The sequence below is a fragment of the Hemitrygon akajei genome, chromosome 6 (genome assembly GCF_048418815.1).
Source record: "Hemitrygon akajei chromosome 6, sHemAka1.3, whole genome shotgun sequence".
NCBI lineage: Eukaryota > Metazoa > Chordata > Chondrichthyes > Myliobatiformes > Dasyatidae > Hemitrygon > Hemitrygon akajei.
In genome coordinates, this window is record NC_133129.1 from 84969279 (window position 1) to 84982115 (window position 12837).

The window sequence follows — 12837 nt, forward strand, 5'->3', positions numbered from 1 at the left end:
ATGCAAAAGGATAGTTCTGGTCTGTAGGTTGAGATTCCAAATTAGAGAAAGGGCAGTTTTGATGGTGTCAGAAAGGATTTTGGGACAGGTTGTTTTCTGGCAAAGGTGCACTTGGAAAGTGGGAGGCATTCGGAAGTGAAATTTTCAGACTACAAAGTTTGTATGGGCCTGTCAGAATAAAAGATAAAGATATGGTTTTCAAGAGATATTGAGACCCTGGTTTAGAAAAAAATAAAGATGTATAGCAGGTATAGTCAGGTAGGAACAAATGAGGTGCTTATGGAGTACAAGAAATGCAAGAGAACACTTAAGGAAATCAGGAGGGCTAAAAGAAGGGATGAGGTTGTTCTAGCAGACAGGTTGAAGGAGAATCCCAAGGGACTCTACAGATACCTTAAGAGCAAAAGATTGCAAGGGTCAAAATTGGTCCTCAAGAGGATCAGAAGGGTAATCCATGTGTGGAGACAAAAGAGATGGGGGAGATTTAAATTGTTTTTTGCATCTGTGCTTACTCAGGAGACTGACACAGAGTCTATTGATGTGAGGCAGACTGATATGAACTTCATGGACCCAATACAGATTACAGAAAGTGTTTGCTGTCTTGAGACAAGCTAGGATGAACAAGTTCCCAGGGCCTGACAAGGTGTTCCCTCAACCCTGCGAGAGGCAAGTGCAGAAATTGCCGGGGTCCTAGCAGAGATATTTAAATCATCCTTAGTGACAGAAGAGGTATCAGAGGATTGGAGAATAGCCAATGTTGTTCTGTTGTTTAAGAAAGACTCTAAGAGTAAACCAGGAAATTATAGACCAGTGAGCCTGAAATCAGTAGTGGGAAAATTATTGGAACATATTCTAATGGACAAATATACAAGAATTTGGGTGGACATGGACTGATTAAGGATAGTCAGAATGGCTTTGTGTGTGGTAGGTTGAGTCTAACCAATCTCAGTTTTGTGAGGAAGCTATCATAAAAGATGATGAAGGCAAGGCAATGGATGTTGTCTACATGGAGCTTAGCAAGGAATTTGACAAGATCCCACATGAAAGTTTAGCCAAGAAGGTTCAGTCACTTGCCTTTCAAGATGAGGTAGTAAATTAGATTAGACATTTTCTTTGGAGGAGAAGCCGAAGTGTGGTAGCAGAAGGTTGTCTCTGACCGGAGACCTGTGACTAGTGGAGTGCCACAAGGATCGGTGCTGGGTCCATTCTTGTTTGTAGTCTACGGTATATCAATGATCTGGATGATAACGAGGTTAACTGGAACAGCAAATTTGCAGATGACACCAAGATTGAGGGTGTAGTGGACAGCGAGGAAGACCATCATGACTTGCAGCAGGATCTGGAAAAATGGGCTGGAAAAAGTAGATAATAGAATTTAATGCAGGTGTTTGAGGTGATGCACTTTGGTAGGACCAGCCAGTCTTACACAATGAATGGTGTGGAGTGCGATGGAACTGAGGAAACTGGGAAAATAGGTCCATAATTCATTGAAAGTGGCTTCACAGGTAGATAGAGTCGTGAAGAAAGTTTTTGGTACATTAGCCTTCATAAATGAATGTATTGAGTACAGGAGATGGAATGTTATGTTGAAGTTGTATTAGACATTAGTGAGGCCTAATTTGGGGTGTGCAGTTCTGGTCACCTACCTACAGGAAAGATGCAAATAAGGTTGAAGGAGTCCAGAGAAAATTTATAAGGACATTGCCATGTCTGGAGGATCCAAGTTTAAGGAAAGATTGAATAGGTTATTCCTTGGAATGTAGAAAATTGAGAGGAGATTTGATAGAGATATACAAAATTATGATGGGTATCAGTTCAGTTTGGATCCCACAACCCCCTATGCGTCATCTTAGGCTATTGGGGCTGGTGGCGCCCATCCCTCTCCAGGCAGGACCACAGCCAATGTCCTCCAACTCAGTGGTTCTCCCTGGTCTTGAACACGTGCTGTTGTAGTTCTTCGGGGAACTCATCCGCCCTGGCTGGTGACTTCATCAACAAGGTCCTTCACCCTGAGGTGCCGTGTTAGCACAACCCCTCACATCATTTAGCCCGGCAGCTGAAGCAGTGTATATGACATGAGAGATTTAGGAGATGGATGAAGACCAGTGATGCCTGCCCATCCTACAAGGTAGAGTACACCTGCCAGACAAAGGTATGACCTCTATCCAGAGGCCCATACACCCCAGGGGTGTAGATAGGGTAAATACAAGCAGGCTTTTTCTACTAATGTTGAGTGAGACTACAACTAGAGATCATGGGTTAAGGGTGAAAGGTGAACAATTTAAAGGAATATGAGGAGAAACTTCTTCATTCAGTGAGTCATGAACATGTGGAATAAGCTGCCAGCACAAGTGGTGCATGCAAGCTCGATTTCAATGTTTGAGAGAAGTTCAGATAGGTACAGGGATGGTAGGGGTATGGCGGGCTGTGGTCTGGGTGCAGGTCAATGGGAGTAGGCAGTTTAAATGGTTCGGCAGAGATTAGATGGGCCAAAGGGCTTGTTTCTATCCCGTACATTTCTATGACTGACTTTATTTTGTGAATCCCTCTCAACATGGAGATCTTCATGTCTGGGCTCTTCTTACCAAGGAACCGTCACCTTCAAAGGAACAGAATGCTTCCAGGTCAAAATGGAGCATGTCCAACTCACGCTCACCTCTCGGCAGCACGAAGTTTGAAGAGGAGTCATCGGCTCCGCTGTCCAGGAGGCAGCTGGGGTTGAACGGACATGAATAGAGTCAAGTGAAACCACTGAGACGGGAGCAGCTGGAGAAAGCAGACAGCACCTTACCCACTGTCTCCTCTACTCTACTGTCCTCTACTCTAGCCTCCTCTACTGTCAAGATGAAGCCACACTCAGGTTGGAGGAACAACACCTTATATACCAGCTGGGTAGCCTCCAATCTGATGGCATGAACATTGACTTCTCTAACTTCCATTAATGCCCCTCCTCCCCTTCTTACCCCATTCCTGACATATTTAGTTGTTTGTTTTTTTCTCTCTCTCTGCCCATCACCCTGCCTGTTCTCCATCTCCCTCTGGTGCTCCCCCCTCCCCCTTTCTTTCTCCCTAGGCCTCCCGTCCCATGATCCTTTCCCTTCTCCAGCTCTGTATCACTTTTGCCAATCACCTTTCCAGCTCTTAGCTTCATCCCACCCCCTCCGGTCTTCTCCTATCATTTCGCATTTCCCCCTCCCCCTCCTACTTTCAAATCTCTTAGTATTTTTCCTTTCAGTTAGTCCTGACGAAGGGTCTCGGCCCGAAACGTCGACAGTGCTTCTCCCTATAGATGCTGCCTGGCCTGCTGTGTTCCACCAGCATTTTGTGCGTGGCGTTTGAATTTCCAGCATCTGCAGATTTCCTCGTGTTAGCTCTTTACTCAATGTAGTCATTGTAGTTTGGGGGTGGTGTTCTCGTCTGGGCTCAGAGTGGCTACATACTAGTCATTGTAGAGTTTCAGGGGCCTGTTGATCATTGAAACAGAGGCCTCAATGGGAATGAGATCCCCAGGTAGTAGACAGCGGAGGTGCGCTCTGTGACCCAATCATCTGGAGAACAAGACAACAAGGGTTAGAGACATGGGTCTAACTCCCGATGGAAAACTCAGGAAGCCCCCTCCCCACCCACCCAGCACACACCATTCATTAGACAGTGAGAATGACTGGTGCCCTTCTCCAGCCTTGGTGGAGCTAAACAGAATTCAGGTGGGTTTGATCGGGTCACTGCTCGCATTTCTCTCCCTGCAGGGAAGGAGAAGCCGTCTTAGGAGAACTTCAGCAAGGGATCTCAGCAGTGAATTCACCCAGTGGTTACCTGAATTAACAGCACCTGATGGGAATGATGGCTGCATTAGTTTGTACAATGACAGATCCGTGAGCCTGGAGGGTGTCGTTCAGGTGGGTGCTGTAGACCAGGAAATCTCCAACCATCTGAAAAACACATTGGAGTGGGGTTTTGTGCAGAGAGTGGGCAGTTTGATCATAAAACTGAATGATAGAAACCCACTAGGTCCATTGAGCCTGTCCCTCTTCTGTGCTAAATACTCAAATCTCCCAGATATTTATATTCACCTACCGATACAGCTTTCACCCACTCTCAGGGGAAGAGAGATGCTACCTTCCAAGTAGTTACCATCTGCAGTGTTAAATGACCATTTATCTCCATTTCCCACTGGTGGAAACATTTCAACATCTACCCCATATCTTATAAGGTCCTCATTCTTCCAAGCCCTGAGAAACACTGTCAACACTTCTTGCTGCCTCATGAATCAAAGATGCCACCCTAAACATTTTCTTCTCCAACCAGGAAGATACCAGAGCCTGAGAGCACATACCACCAGGCTCAAGGACAGCTTCTATTCCATTGTCAACAGACCCCAAAATAATCCTCTAGTTCCCAGCCTGGGGTCCTCAGACCTCTCGGTTAATGGTAAGGATCCATGGCATATTAAAGGTTGGGAACCCCTGTTCTAGTGCCATGGGATGGACTAGACCTCTTTATCGTGACATGGTCTTCCACCTTGTCATCTGCCAGACATCTTGCACCTGTAACACCATTCTACATTGTTATTGTTTTTCCCTAGTACGACAACATTTGTTGCAATGAAATTATCTGTATGGACAGCACACAGAGTTTTCCCACTGTTCCTCAATACATGCGAGGACAATAAGTCAATTTACCAAACTGACGAGGCTCTCGACGGACACCCCTCATCCCAGGAGGGGTTAGCACAACACTATTACAGCACCAGCAGCCCAGGTGCAATTCTGCCGTGGTCGGTAAGAAACTTCTATGTCTTCCTCATGACCATGCAGGTTTCCTCTGGGTGCTCCAGTTTCCTCCCATATTCCTAAGAAGTATGAGTTAGTGGGTTATTTGGTCACATGGTTACTGGGCTCACTGGGGCAGAAGGGCTTGTTACTACAAACAAGAGAAAACCTGCAGATGCCGGAAATCCGAGCAACACTCACAAAATGCTGGGGGAGCTCAGCAGGCCAGGCAGCATCTATGGAAAAACGTACAGTCGATGTTTCGGGCCAAAACCCTTCCAGCCTGTTACTATGCTGCATCTCTAAATAATAAAATAAATCCCCATTGCCAATGTTACCAAGGGCATCAAACCCACGCCTCACCTACATAAGGACAACCCGTCCTCCTATCCTTAAGCTCCATCTCCTTCACAAAGAAGGGCAAGGTATCAAATGTCTTGACTGCTTGTTGGATCTGCCGACCAGCTTGGCAACTCCTGCCCTGGAACAACTACATAGAACATTTCAGTATAATATTTATAAAGGATTTGTCGTACAGATGTAGTTCAAAGTGCTTTACAATGTAATAAGAGTACAAGCATGAAATAAAAATAAAAATTAAATAGGAAAATAAAAGACAAGATGTTAGTTAAAAGCAATGTTAAATAAGTAGGTTTTGAGCTGGTGTTTAAAAGCATCAACTGAGTCTGCACCCCTTGTAATTTTAGGTTATGAGTTCCACAGTTTGGTAAAAGCTCTTTGGCCCACAATGTTGTGCTGAACTTTTAACCTGCTTGAAGATCAATCTAACCCTTCACTCCTAAATAACCATCCATTTTTCCACCATCCCCGGGCCTATCTACATCCTATAAGTCTCAGTCATTAATCTCCGTATATAATAACCTGTCTTTTGAATCCCCTTGCCTAAGTGTGAGGCTTTACAATTCCACACATTGAATTTGGTTTGCCAGATTTTCACCCAGACTGTTTTGCAATCAGCTCCAGCAGCCATTCACATTTCATGGTGATGTGGGGACCCTCATGGGGTGCTGTCATGTGGGGAAGTTGACACTGGGTAACCTCCATCACTGGAGACAGACATTTAACCTATCCAATCAGATGGTGCCTGGGCTGCCAGTGACCAGAGAGGCAGCAGAACCCACAAACCTCATTGGTTCATCAGTGCCCTTTAGGGAAGTGTTACCAGCTGTGGGCCAATGGGGATCACTCACACCCAGTGTGATGTTCATCGGTCAAGGTCCCAGGCCTAATATTGCAGCCAAATACACTACCCTCACTGCAGAACCTGAGCTGGGTGTTTTCCTTTAGATTCAGTTGTCTAATCCTAACACCTGTTGGTTTCTTTTTTACTATTTTTCCCTAATTTCACATTTCATTCTGTGAATCAACTTTCATTTAATTTAGTTTTAATTAATTGCATTCCACCGCCACAGCCTTAGTAAAGACATCAATTAAGATGGCCTGCCAATCTCTCCAGCCAAACTTTCCAGTAAAGAATTTCTCGTACCATCGATCGAGTTTCGCCCCAACTTCACTCCACCTTCATCTCATTTGCAACTCAAACACCATTCAGGGCAAGACCCCCCCCAAAGGGCCGAAACCTGTTCCTCACTTCCCTTCAAAGCAGAGGTACTAATTACATGGCTTCCAGTGACCCCAGCCATCATCTCAACTGCTCATTTATCACACTGCAGTCCGAACTTGCAGGAGACAAGTGGATTCCATGCCTCAAAGACTTCATCAAGCATTGAAACACCACACAAACTGCAAATGAATTCTCCCGCGGACTTCTAGTTCAATGTCACAGGGGAACGCAGAAATGAAAGTCCGCTGGAGGATTCAGGACCCTCGGACAACAGAAATGACCAACGTGAAGCAATGAAGACCAACAACAAAACAAGCCAAAGTGAAGCTTCAGTGTCTAATCTATTCCCTTCGGAACAGGCCAGACTGAAGATCCTGAGAAGTCCAGAGCAAGGCTGTAGATAGGGTGATAAAGAGAGCTTTTGGCACATTGACCTTCATAAATCAAAGTACTGAGTACAGGAACAATCAAAAACAAAGGAAAATCTGCAGATGCTGGAAATCCAAGCAAAACACAAATTGCTGGAGGAACTCAGCAGGCCAGGTAATATCTATGTAAAAGAGTGAACAGTCGATATTTTGGACTGACACCCTTCATCAAGACTGGAGAAAGGATGAGGAGTCAGAGTAAGAAAGTGAGAGGGAGGGGAGGAAGAACCACAAGGTGATAGCTGAAACTGGGGGGGAGGGGTGAATTAGAGATCTGGGAAGTTGATTGGTGAAAGAGATACAGGGCTGGAGAAGGGGGAATCTGATTGGAAAGGACAGAAGGCCATGGATGAAAGGGGAGGGGCACCAGAGGGAGATGTCAGGCGAGTAAGGAGATAAGGTGAGAGAGGGAAATGGGAATGGGGAATGGGGAATGGTGAAGGGGGAGGGTTCATTAACAGAAATTTGCAAAATTGATTTTAGGATCTTCAGGTTGGAGGCTACCCAGACAGAATACAAGGTGTTGGGTGCTGTCCTCCAACCCAAGTGTGGCCTCATCATGACAGTAGAGCAGGCCATGGACTGACATGTCAGAATGGGAATGGGAAAAGGAATTAAAATGGCTGGCCACTGGGAGATCCTGCTTTTTCTGGCAGGTGAACATATGTGCTCAGCGAAGCGGTCTCCCAATCTATGTCAGGTCTCACCGATATATAAGAGGCCACACCAGGAGCACCAGACACAGTACATAACCCCAGCAGACTCACAAATGAAGTGCCGCCTCACCTGAAAGGACTGTTTGGGCCCTGAATGGTAGTGAGGGAGGAGGTGTAGGGACAGGTGCAGAACTGCTTGGGTCTGGTGTCCAGAAAGAAACGGAGAGCTTTGAGACCTTCCTGGTGGGGATGGAGGTGTATAGGGTCTGGACATCCATAGTGAAAATAAGATGATGGGAGCCAGAGAACTTGAAATCATTGAAAAGATCCAGAGCAGTGGGAGAAATAGATAAAGGTAGGTAGGGACTGAGCCAGGGGGTATAAAACTGAGTCAAGCTATTCTGATTTGAGTTCAGTGGGGCGGGAACAAGCTGAAACAATGGGTCTACCTGGACAAGTGGGTTTGTGGACCTTGGGTAGGAAGTAGAAATGGGAGGTACAGGGTGTGGAAGCTGTGAGGTTGGAGGCAATGGATGGGAGATTCCCCAGAGTTAATAAGGTCAGTGATGGTGTGGGAGACAATGGCCTGTTGCTCCTCAGTGGGATCCTGTTGGAGGGGTAAGTAAGAGGTGGAGTCTGACAAGTTTTGACGAGCCTCAGCGAGGTAGCGGCCAGTCTGCCGGATTATGACAGCACTCCCCCCCACCTTACCTGCGGGTTTGATGGTGAGGTTAGGATTAGTGTGGAGAGAGCAGAGCGTTCGGAAGGAGTGAGGTTGGAATTGAAGAGAGGAGTGGTGAAGTTGAGACGGTTGATGTCTCATCAGGAGTAAGCAATGAAAAGATCCAAGGCAGGCAAAAAACCAGATAGTAGATGCTCGAGACTAGGTTTCAGTGTCAGAAAGTACAGCAGAGACTGAAAGGAGCCAAGACTGTATGGAAATAGGTGGTCAAGAAGCAGGAGTCAACTTCAAGCAGCCCCTGAAAAAACAGCAAGATGCAATTCCAGATCCCAGGGAGAGGTTTGATCACCCAGTGCTCAGGAGACCAATCCAGACATCCAGCTCAGGACAAGAGTTGGAGAGTGCCCTCACCCACAATCTGCTAATACACTCACAGAGTCGGGAGTCAAAGACAATCGTGTGGTTCTGGGAGAGGATCCCAGGTGGCTGACAAGCTGCAGTCCCCAGCATCAGCTCAGCAGCTTTAATCAGGTGTCCAGTCCCTGTGGACCCAGAGAAGTAGGTTGTGCTCCCCACACTGCACTATCACAGGCTGCACGGAGACCAGATCAAAAGGAAAGCCCAGGAAGGGCACCAGCTCAATGCTCCAGTTTCTAAACTGCCAAGCAGCTGTAATTACTACAAACAACTGTAAACAAAACCAACTGTGGGAACAACCCCTTCACCACACACCCCATATATCAACTATTGTAATTCAGTGAGAGCTTGGTAGCCACGTGACTCCCTTTAATACACACAGATAAGTGACACGTGAACTGATTGGACCAGGGAGGGGAAACTCAACCACGTGATGGTGTCATTCTATCCAATAATCTCACTGACTGGTTCATTTACAGAAGCTGGGTCAGTCATCAGAAGTTAGTCCAATGGAAGGGCTTCTGGTTGGAGATAATCTGGGCCAATGGAAACAGGATCAGTTAAACTTCCATGGAACATAGAACAGTACAGGCACTTTGGCCCATGATGTTGTGCTGACTTTTTAGCCTACTCCATGATCAATCTAACCCTTCCCTCCTACACAGCCTGTAACTTTCCACTGTTTCCATCCATGTCATAGAAACATCAAAAAGTCTCTTAAACATCCCTAACATATCTGCCTCTACCACCACCCACAGCAGTGTTCTGTGTACCACTCTCTGTGTAAAACATTTTCCTCTGACATCTCCCTTAGCTTCCTCCAATCTGTCCCTGTTTATAAAGAAAAAATGTAGTTTGTCTGAAGAAAGTTAAACTCAAATTAAACTGTGCTTGGAATTACTGGGTATTCTGCTCTTCGTTAAAGAAGTGGTGAGTAACTTCAGGTATTATTTTAGCACTTATATTCGGTGCCACAGTAACGTAGAGGTTAGCCTGAGACTATTATGCCATGGGGTATCAGAGATCGTAGCTGAGCCCACAATAGCGTGTAGGTTAGCTTGACACTATTACAGCTTGGCGTTGGAGATTGGAGTTTGGGCCCATGGTAACATGGAGGTTAGCTCGAGACTAATACAGCTCAGGGCATTGGAGATTGAAGTTAGGCCTATTGTAACATAGAGGTTACTCCCTGTCTATCCAAATATTTATATATCCACTCTCTTAGAATACCTTCCAATAACTTTCCCACAACTGATGTCAGGCTCACTGGCCTATAATTTCCTGGTTTCTGTTTAGAGCCTTTTTAAAACAGTGGAAAATCATTAGCTATCCTCCAATCCTCTGGTACCTCTCCTGTCACTAAGGATGTTTTAAATATCTCTGCTAGGGTCCCGGCAGTTTCTGTGCTTGCCTCCTGTAGGATCCCAGGAAACAGCTTGTCAGGCCCAGGGGATTAATCCACCCTGATTTGCCTCAGAGCGGCAACACCTCCTTCTCTGTAATCTGCACAGGGTCCATGTCGCTTTGCCTCACTTCTACAGACTCTGTGTCCATCTCCCGAGTAAATACAGATGCAAGGAATGATTGAAGATCTCCCCATCTGTTTTGGCTCCACACATGGATTACAGTTCTGATCTTCCCGAGGACCAACTTTATCCTTAGTGATCTTTTTGACCTTAACATACCCGTAGAATCCCTTAGGAGACTCCTTCACCTCGTCTGATAGAGCAACTTCAAGCCTTCTTTTAGCCCTCCCAATTTCTTCCTATTGCATTTCTTGTCTTTTGGTGTCTTATTTATAGTTTATATTCTGTGTGTTGTCTGTACTATTACCTGTGTGTCTGTGATGCTGTGGTAAGTGAGGTTTTCCTTGTACCTGTACCTCACCATGACAACAACCTCAACTTGACTTGACATGGACCTGAGTGAGACATCTGCTGGAGTGTTGTGTGTAGATCTGGTCTCCTCACCTAACCCAGGACATATTTTACATACTAGGGATGAGGTGAAGATCCGCCTGACTGGGCCCTCGGAGTCTTAGGCACGTTATTAAACTGAAAAAGAGTTGCCACTGAACTGGAGACGGTGCAGAAACAATCATCTGAGGATGTTACCGGCCCTGGAGGGTTTCAATTGTAAAAAGGGGCTGGGTGGGCTGGGACTGCTTCCCTGGAGTGTAGAGGGCAGAGGGGTGACCTTACTGAGATGTATCAAACCTTGAGGGTCACAGATAACGTGGATGATCACAGACTTTTTTCCCGAGGGTAGGGAAGTCCAAAGCCACTGGGGATAGGTTTAAGGTGAGAGGGAGAGACTGAAGAGGGACTTCTTCACACAGAGGGTAGTGGGGGTGTGGAACGAGCTGCCAGAGGAAGTGTTTAGGGCAGGTACATTAACAGGCCAAGTGCAGAGAAATGGGAGTAGCTTGGATAGACATCTTGGTCAGCATGCAGTTGGTCAGAAGGACCTCTATGATTCTAAGTCTCAGTCTCAGGAAAAGGGATGGATAGATTCTATCCAGGGTGAGGGTATGCCTGCAGCCGAGGTGGTAAACCTGGAGTCTCAGTCACGGAGTTCAATCTGATCAGGAAAAGAGGGAGCTGGATCCGAAGAGACCGAGGGGCAGCAAGGACAGGGACCTGATGTGGAAGATCAGCCAGGATCTTATAGACTGGCTGGAAGGGCCGAATGGACTCCTTTGCTCTTCATTCCTGTGTCCTTATTTCTGTTAACCACTTGCTGAAGGAAATCTGCTTCCAGCTCCGGCTCAGCGGGAGGACAGGAGCAAAGTGGTGTGAGTCCCACTCCAGTTCATTTTATGCGGTGCTAGTGTCAATTGGGGGGCAGCGGGTAATGCTGCTGCATTGTTGATTCAGAGACCAGCGTTGAATTTGCCCGTTCCTCTGTGACCACGCGGCTTTTCCCCCGGGCGCTTAGTTCCACCGCACGCTGCCCCTGTGACTGGCCCTTGTTAATGAACCCAAGTGCAGATGTATCGAGAGAGTTAACAAGGGCACGAGAACATGGATGTTACAGGGAAGTCAGTGGGGGAAGAGGATTATTCTGATAACACTGAACAACAATGATTTTGCTCCCTGATAAATTTTGGGTGTATGTTTGGGCTGCTGATCATGAAAATCATCATGAAACTTCCCTATCACTAGCCATTTTTTAAAAATTGCCTATATTTGGTATAATTCATAATTCAAGTCAGAATAACCAATGCAAAGATTAAGGAGGGTATTTTTGTTGGTCCACAGACCAAGCAGGTCATCAATAGCAGGGAATTCAAAGAATGTCTCGTGGAACTGGAGAAAATCACATAGAGGGCATTCAAGGATGCTGTTGAAGATTTTCTTGGCAACTACAGAGCACCAAGCTACGGGCAGCTGGTTGACAACATGCTTCGAGCACACAAAACCATGAAGTGCAACATGTCACGAAAGATTCATTTTCTTTGTTCCCATTTAGACTGCTTCCCTGCATATCTTAGAGCTGTCAGTGAAGAGCACAGTGAAAGGTTTCACCAGGGCACTGCAGTCATGGAGAAACGGTGTCAGGGGAACTGGAATCCATCAACACTGGCTGATTACTGTTGGACACTTAAGGCGAGAAGCCTCAGACACCGAGTACAAATGAAGATCATCAACAAACTATTTTTAGCTTAGTTGAAATATTGCAAAGCGTCAGCGTAATGTATTCAATAAAAGTTAATTTCTTGTTTCTTCACATTCCTGTCTGACACAAGTGGTCTGAAATTATATTTGTGCTCAGCTTCAAGCAGCCTACCATTAACAGAAAAAAATCTGAGGAAGCACCACCTCTGAAAAATTTTGTTGTCCAGTGTAGCCAGCACAGTCTAGATGGGCTGAATGTTCCCCTTCTATGTTGCATTGAAATAAAACTGTATGAGAAATCAGCAACATGGGTGGACGCAAGAAACACTGAGGGGCAGAAATGTAGTGGCTTGTAAGGAATTGTACAGATCGGGAAGTTAGAGGGATACTGTTGAGATATACACAAGTGAGGAAGATATGAATGTAGACAGGCTGGGCAGGTCAAGTTGGCAGTAACAGTGTAGAGTGTGTCAGTGAGTGTCCTTTGCAAAAGCTTGTTGAGGAACTCTCAAGGAACTGAGAAAAGATTAATTGTTGATTTGATAATTGAGCGACCTTCCAGCAAGACTGAACATAACTTTTATAATTTTATACAGCAATTGTTGTTAATTTGTGTCAATCTCAAAAAGTCTCTAATCAGATGAAAGCGACTGCAAAGGAATGGGACACTCTCTCTTCTCCCC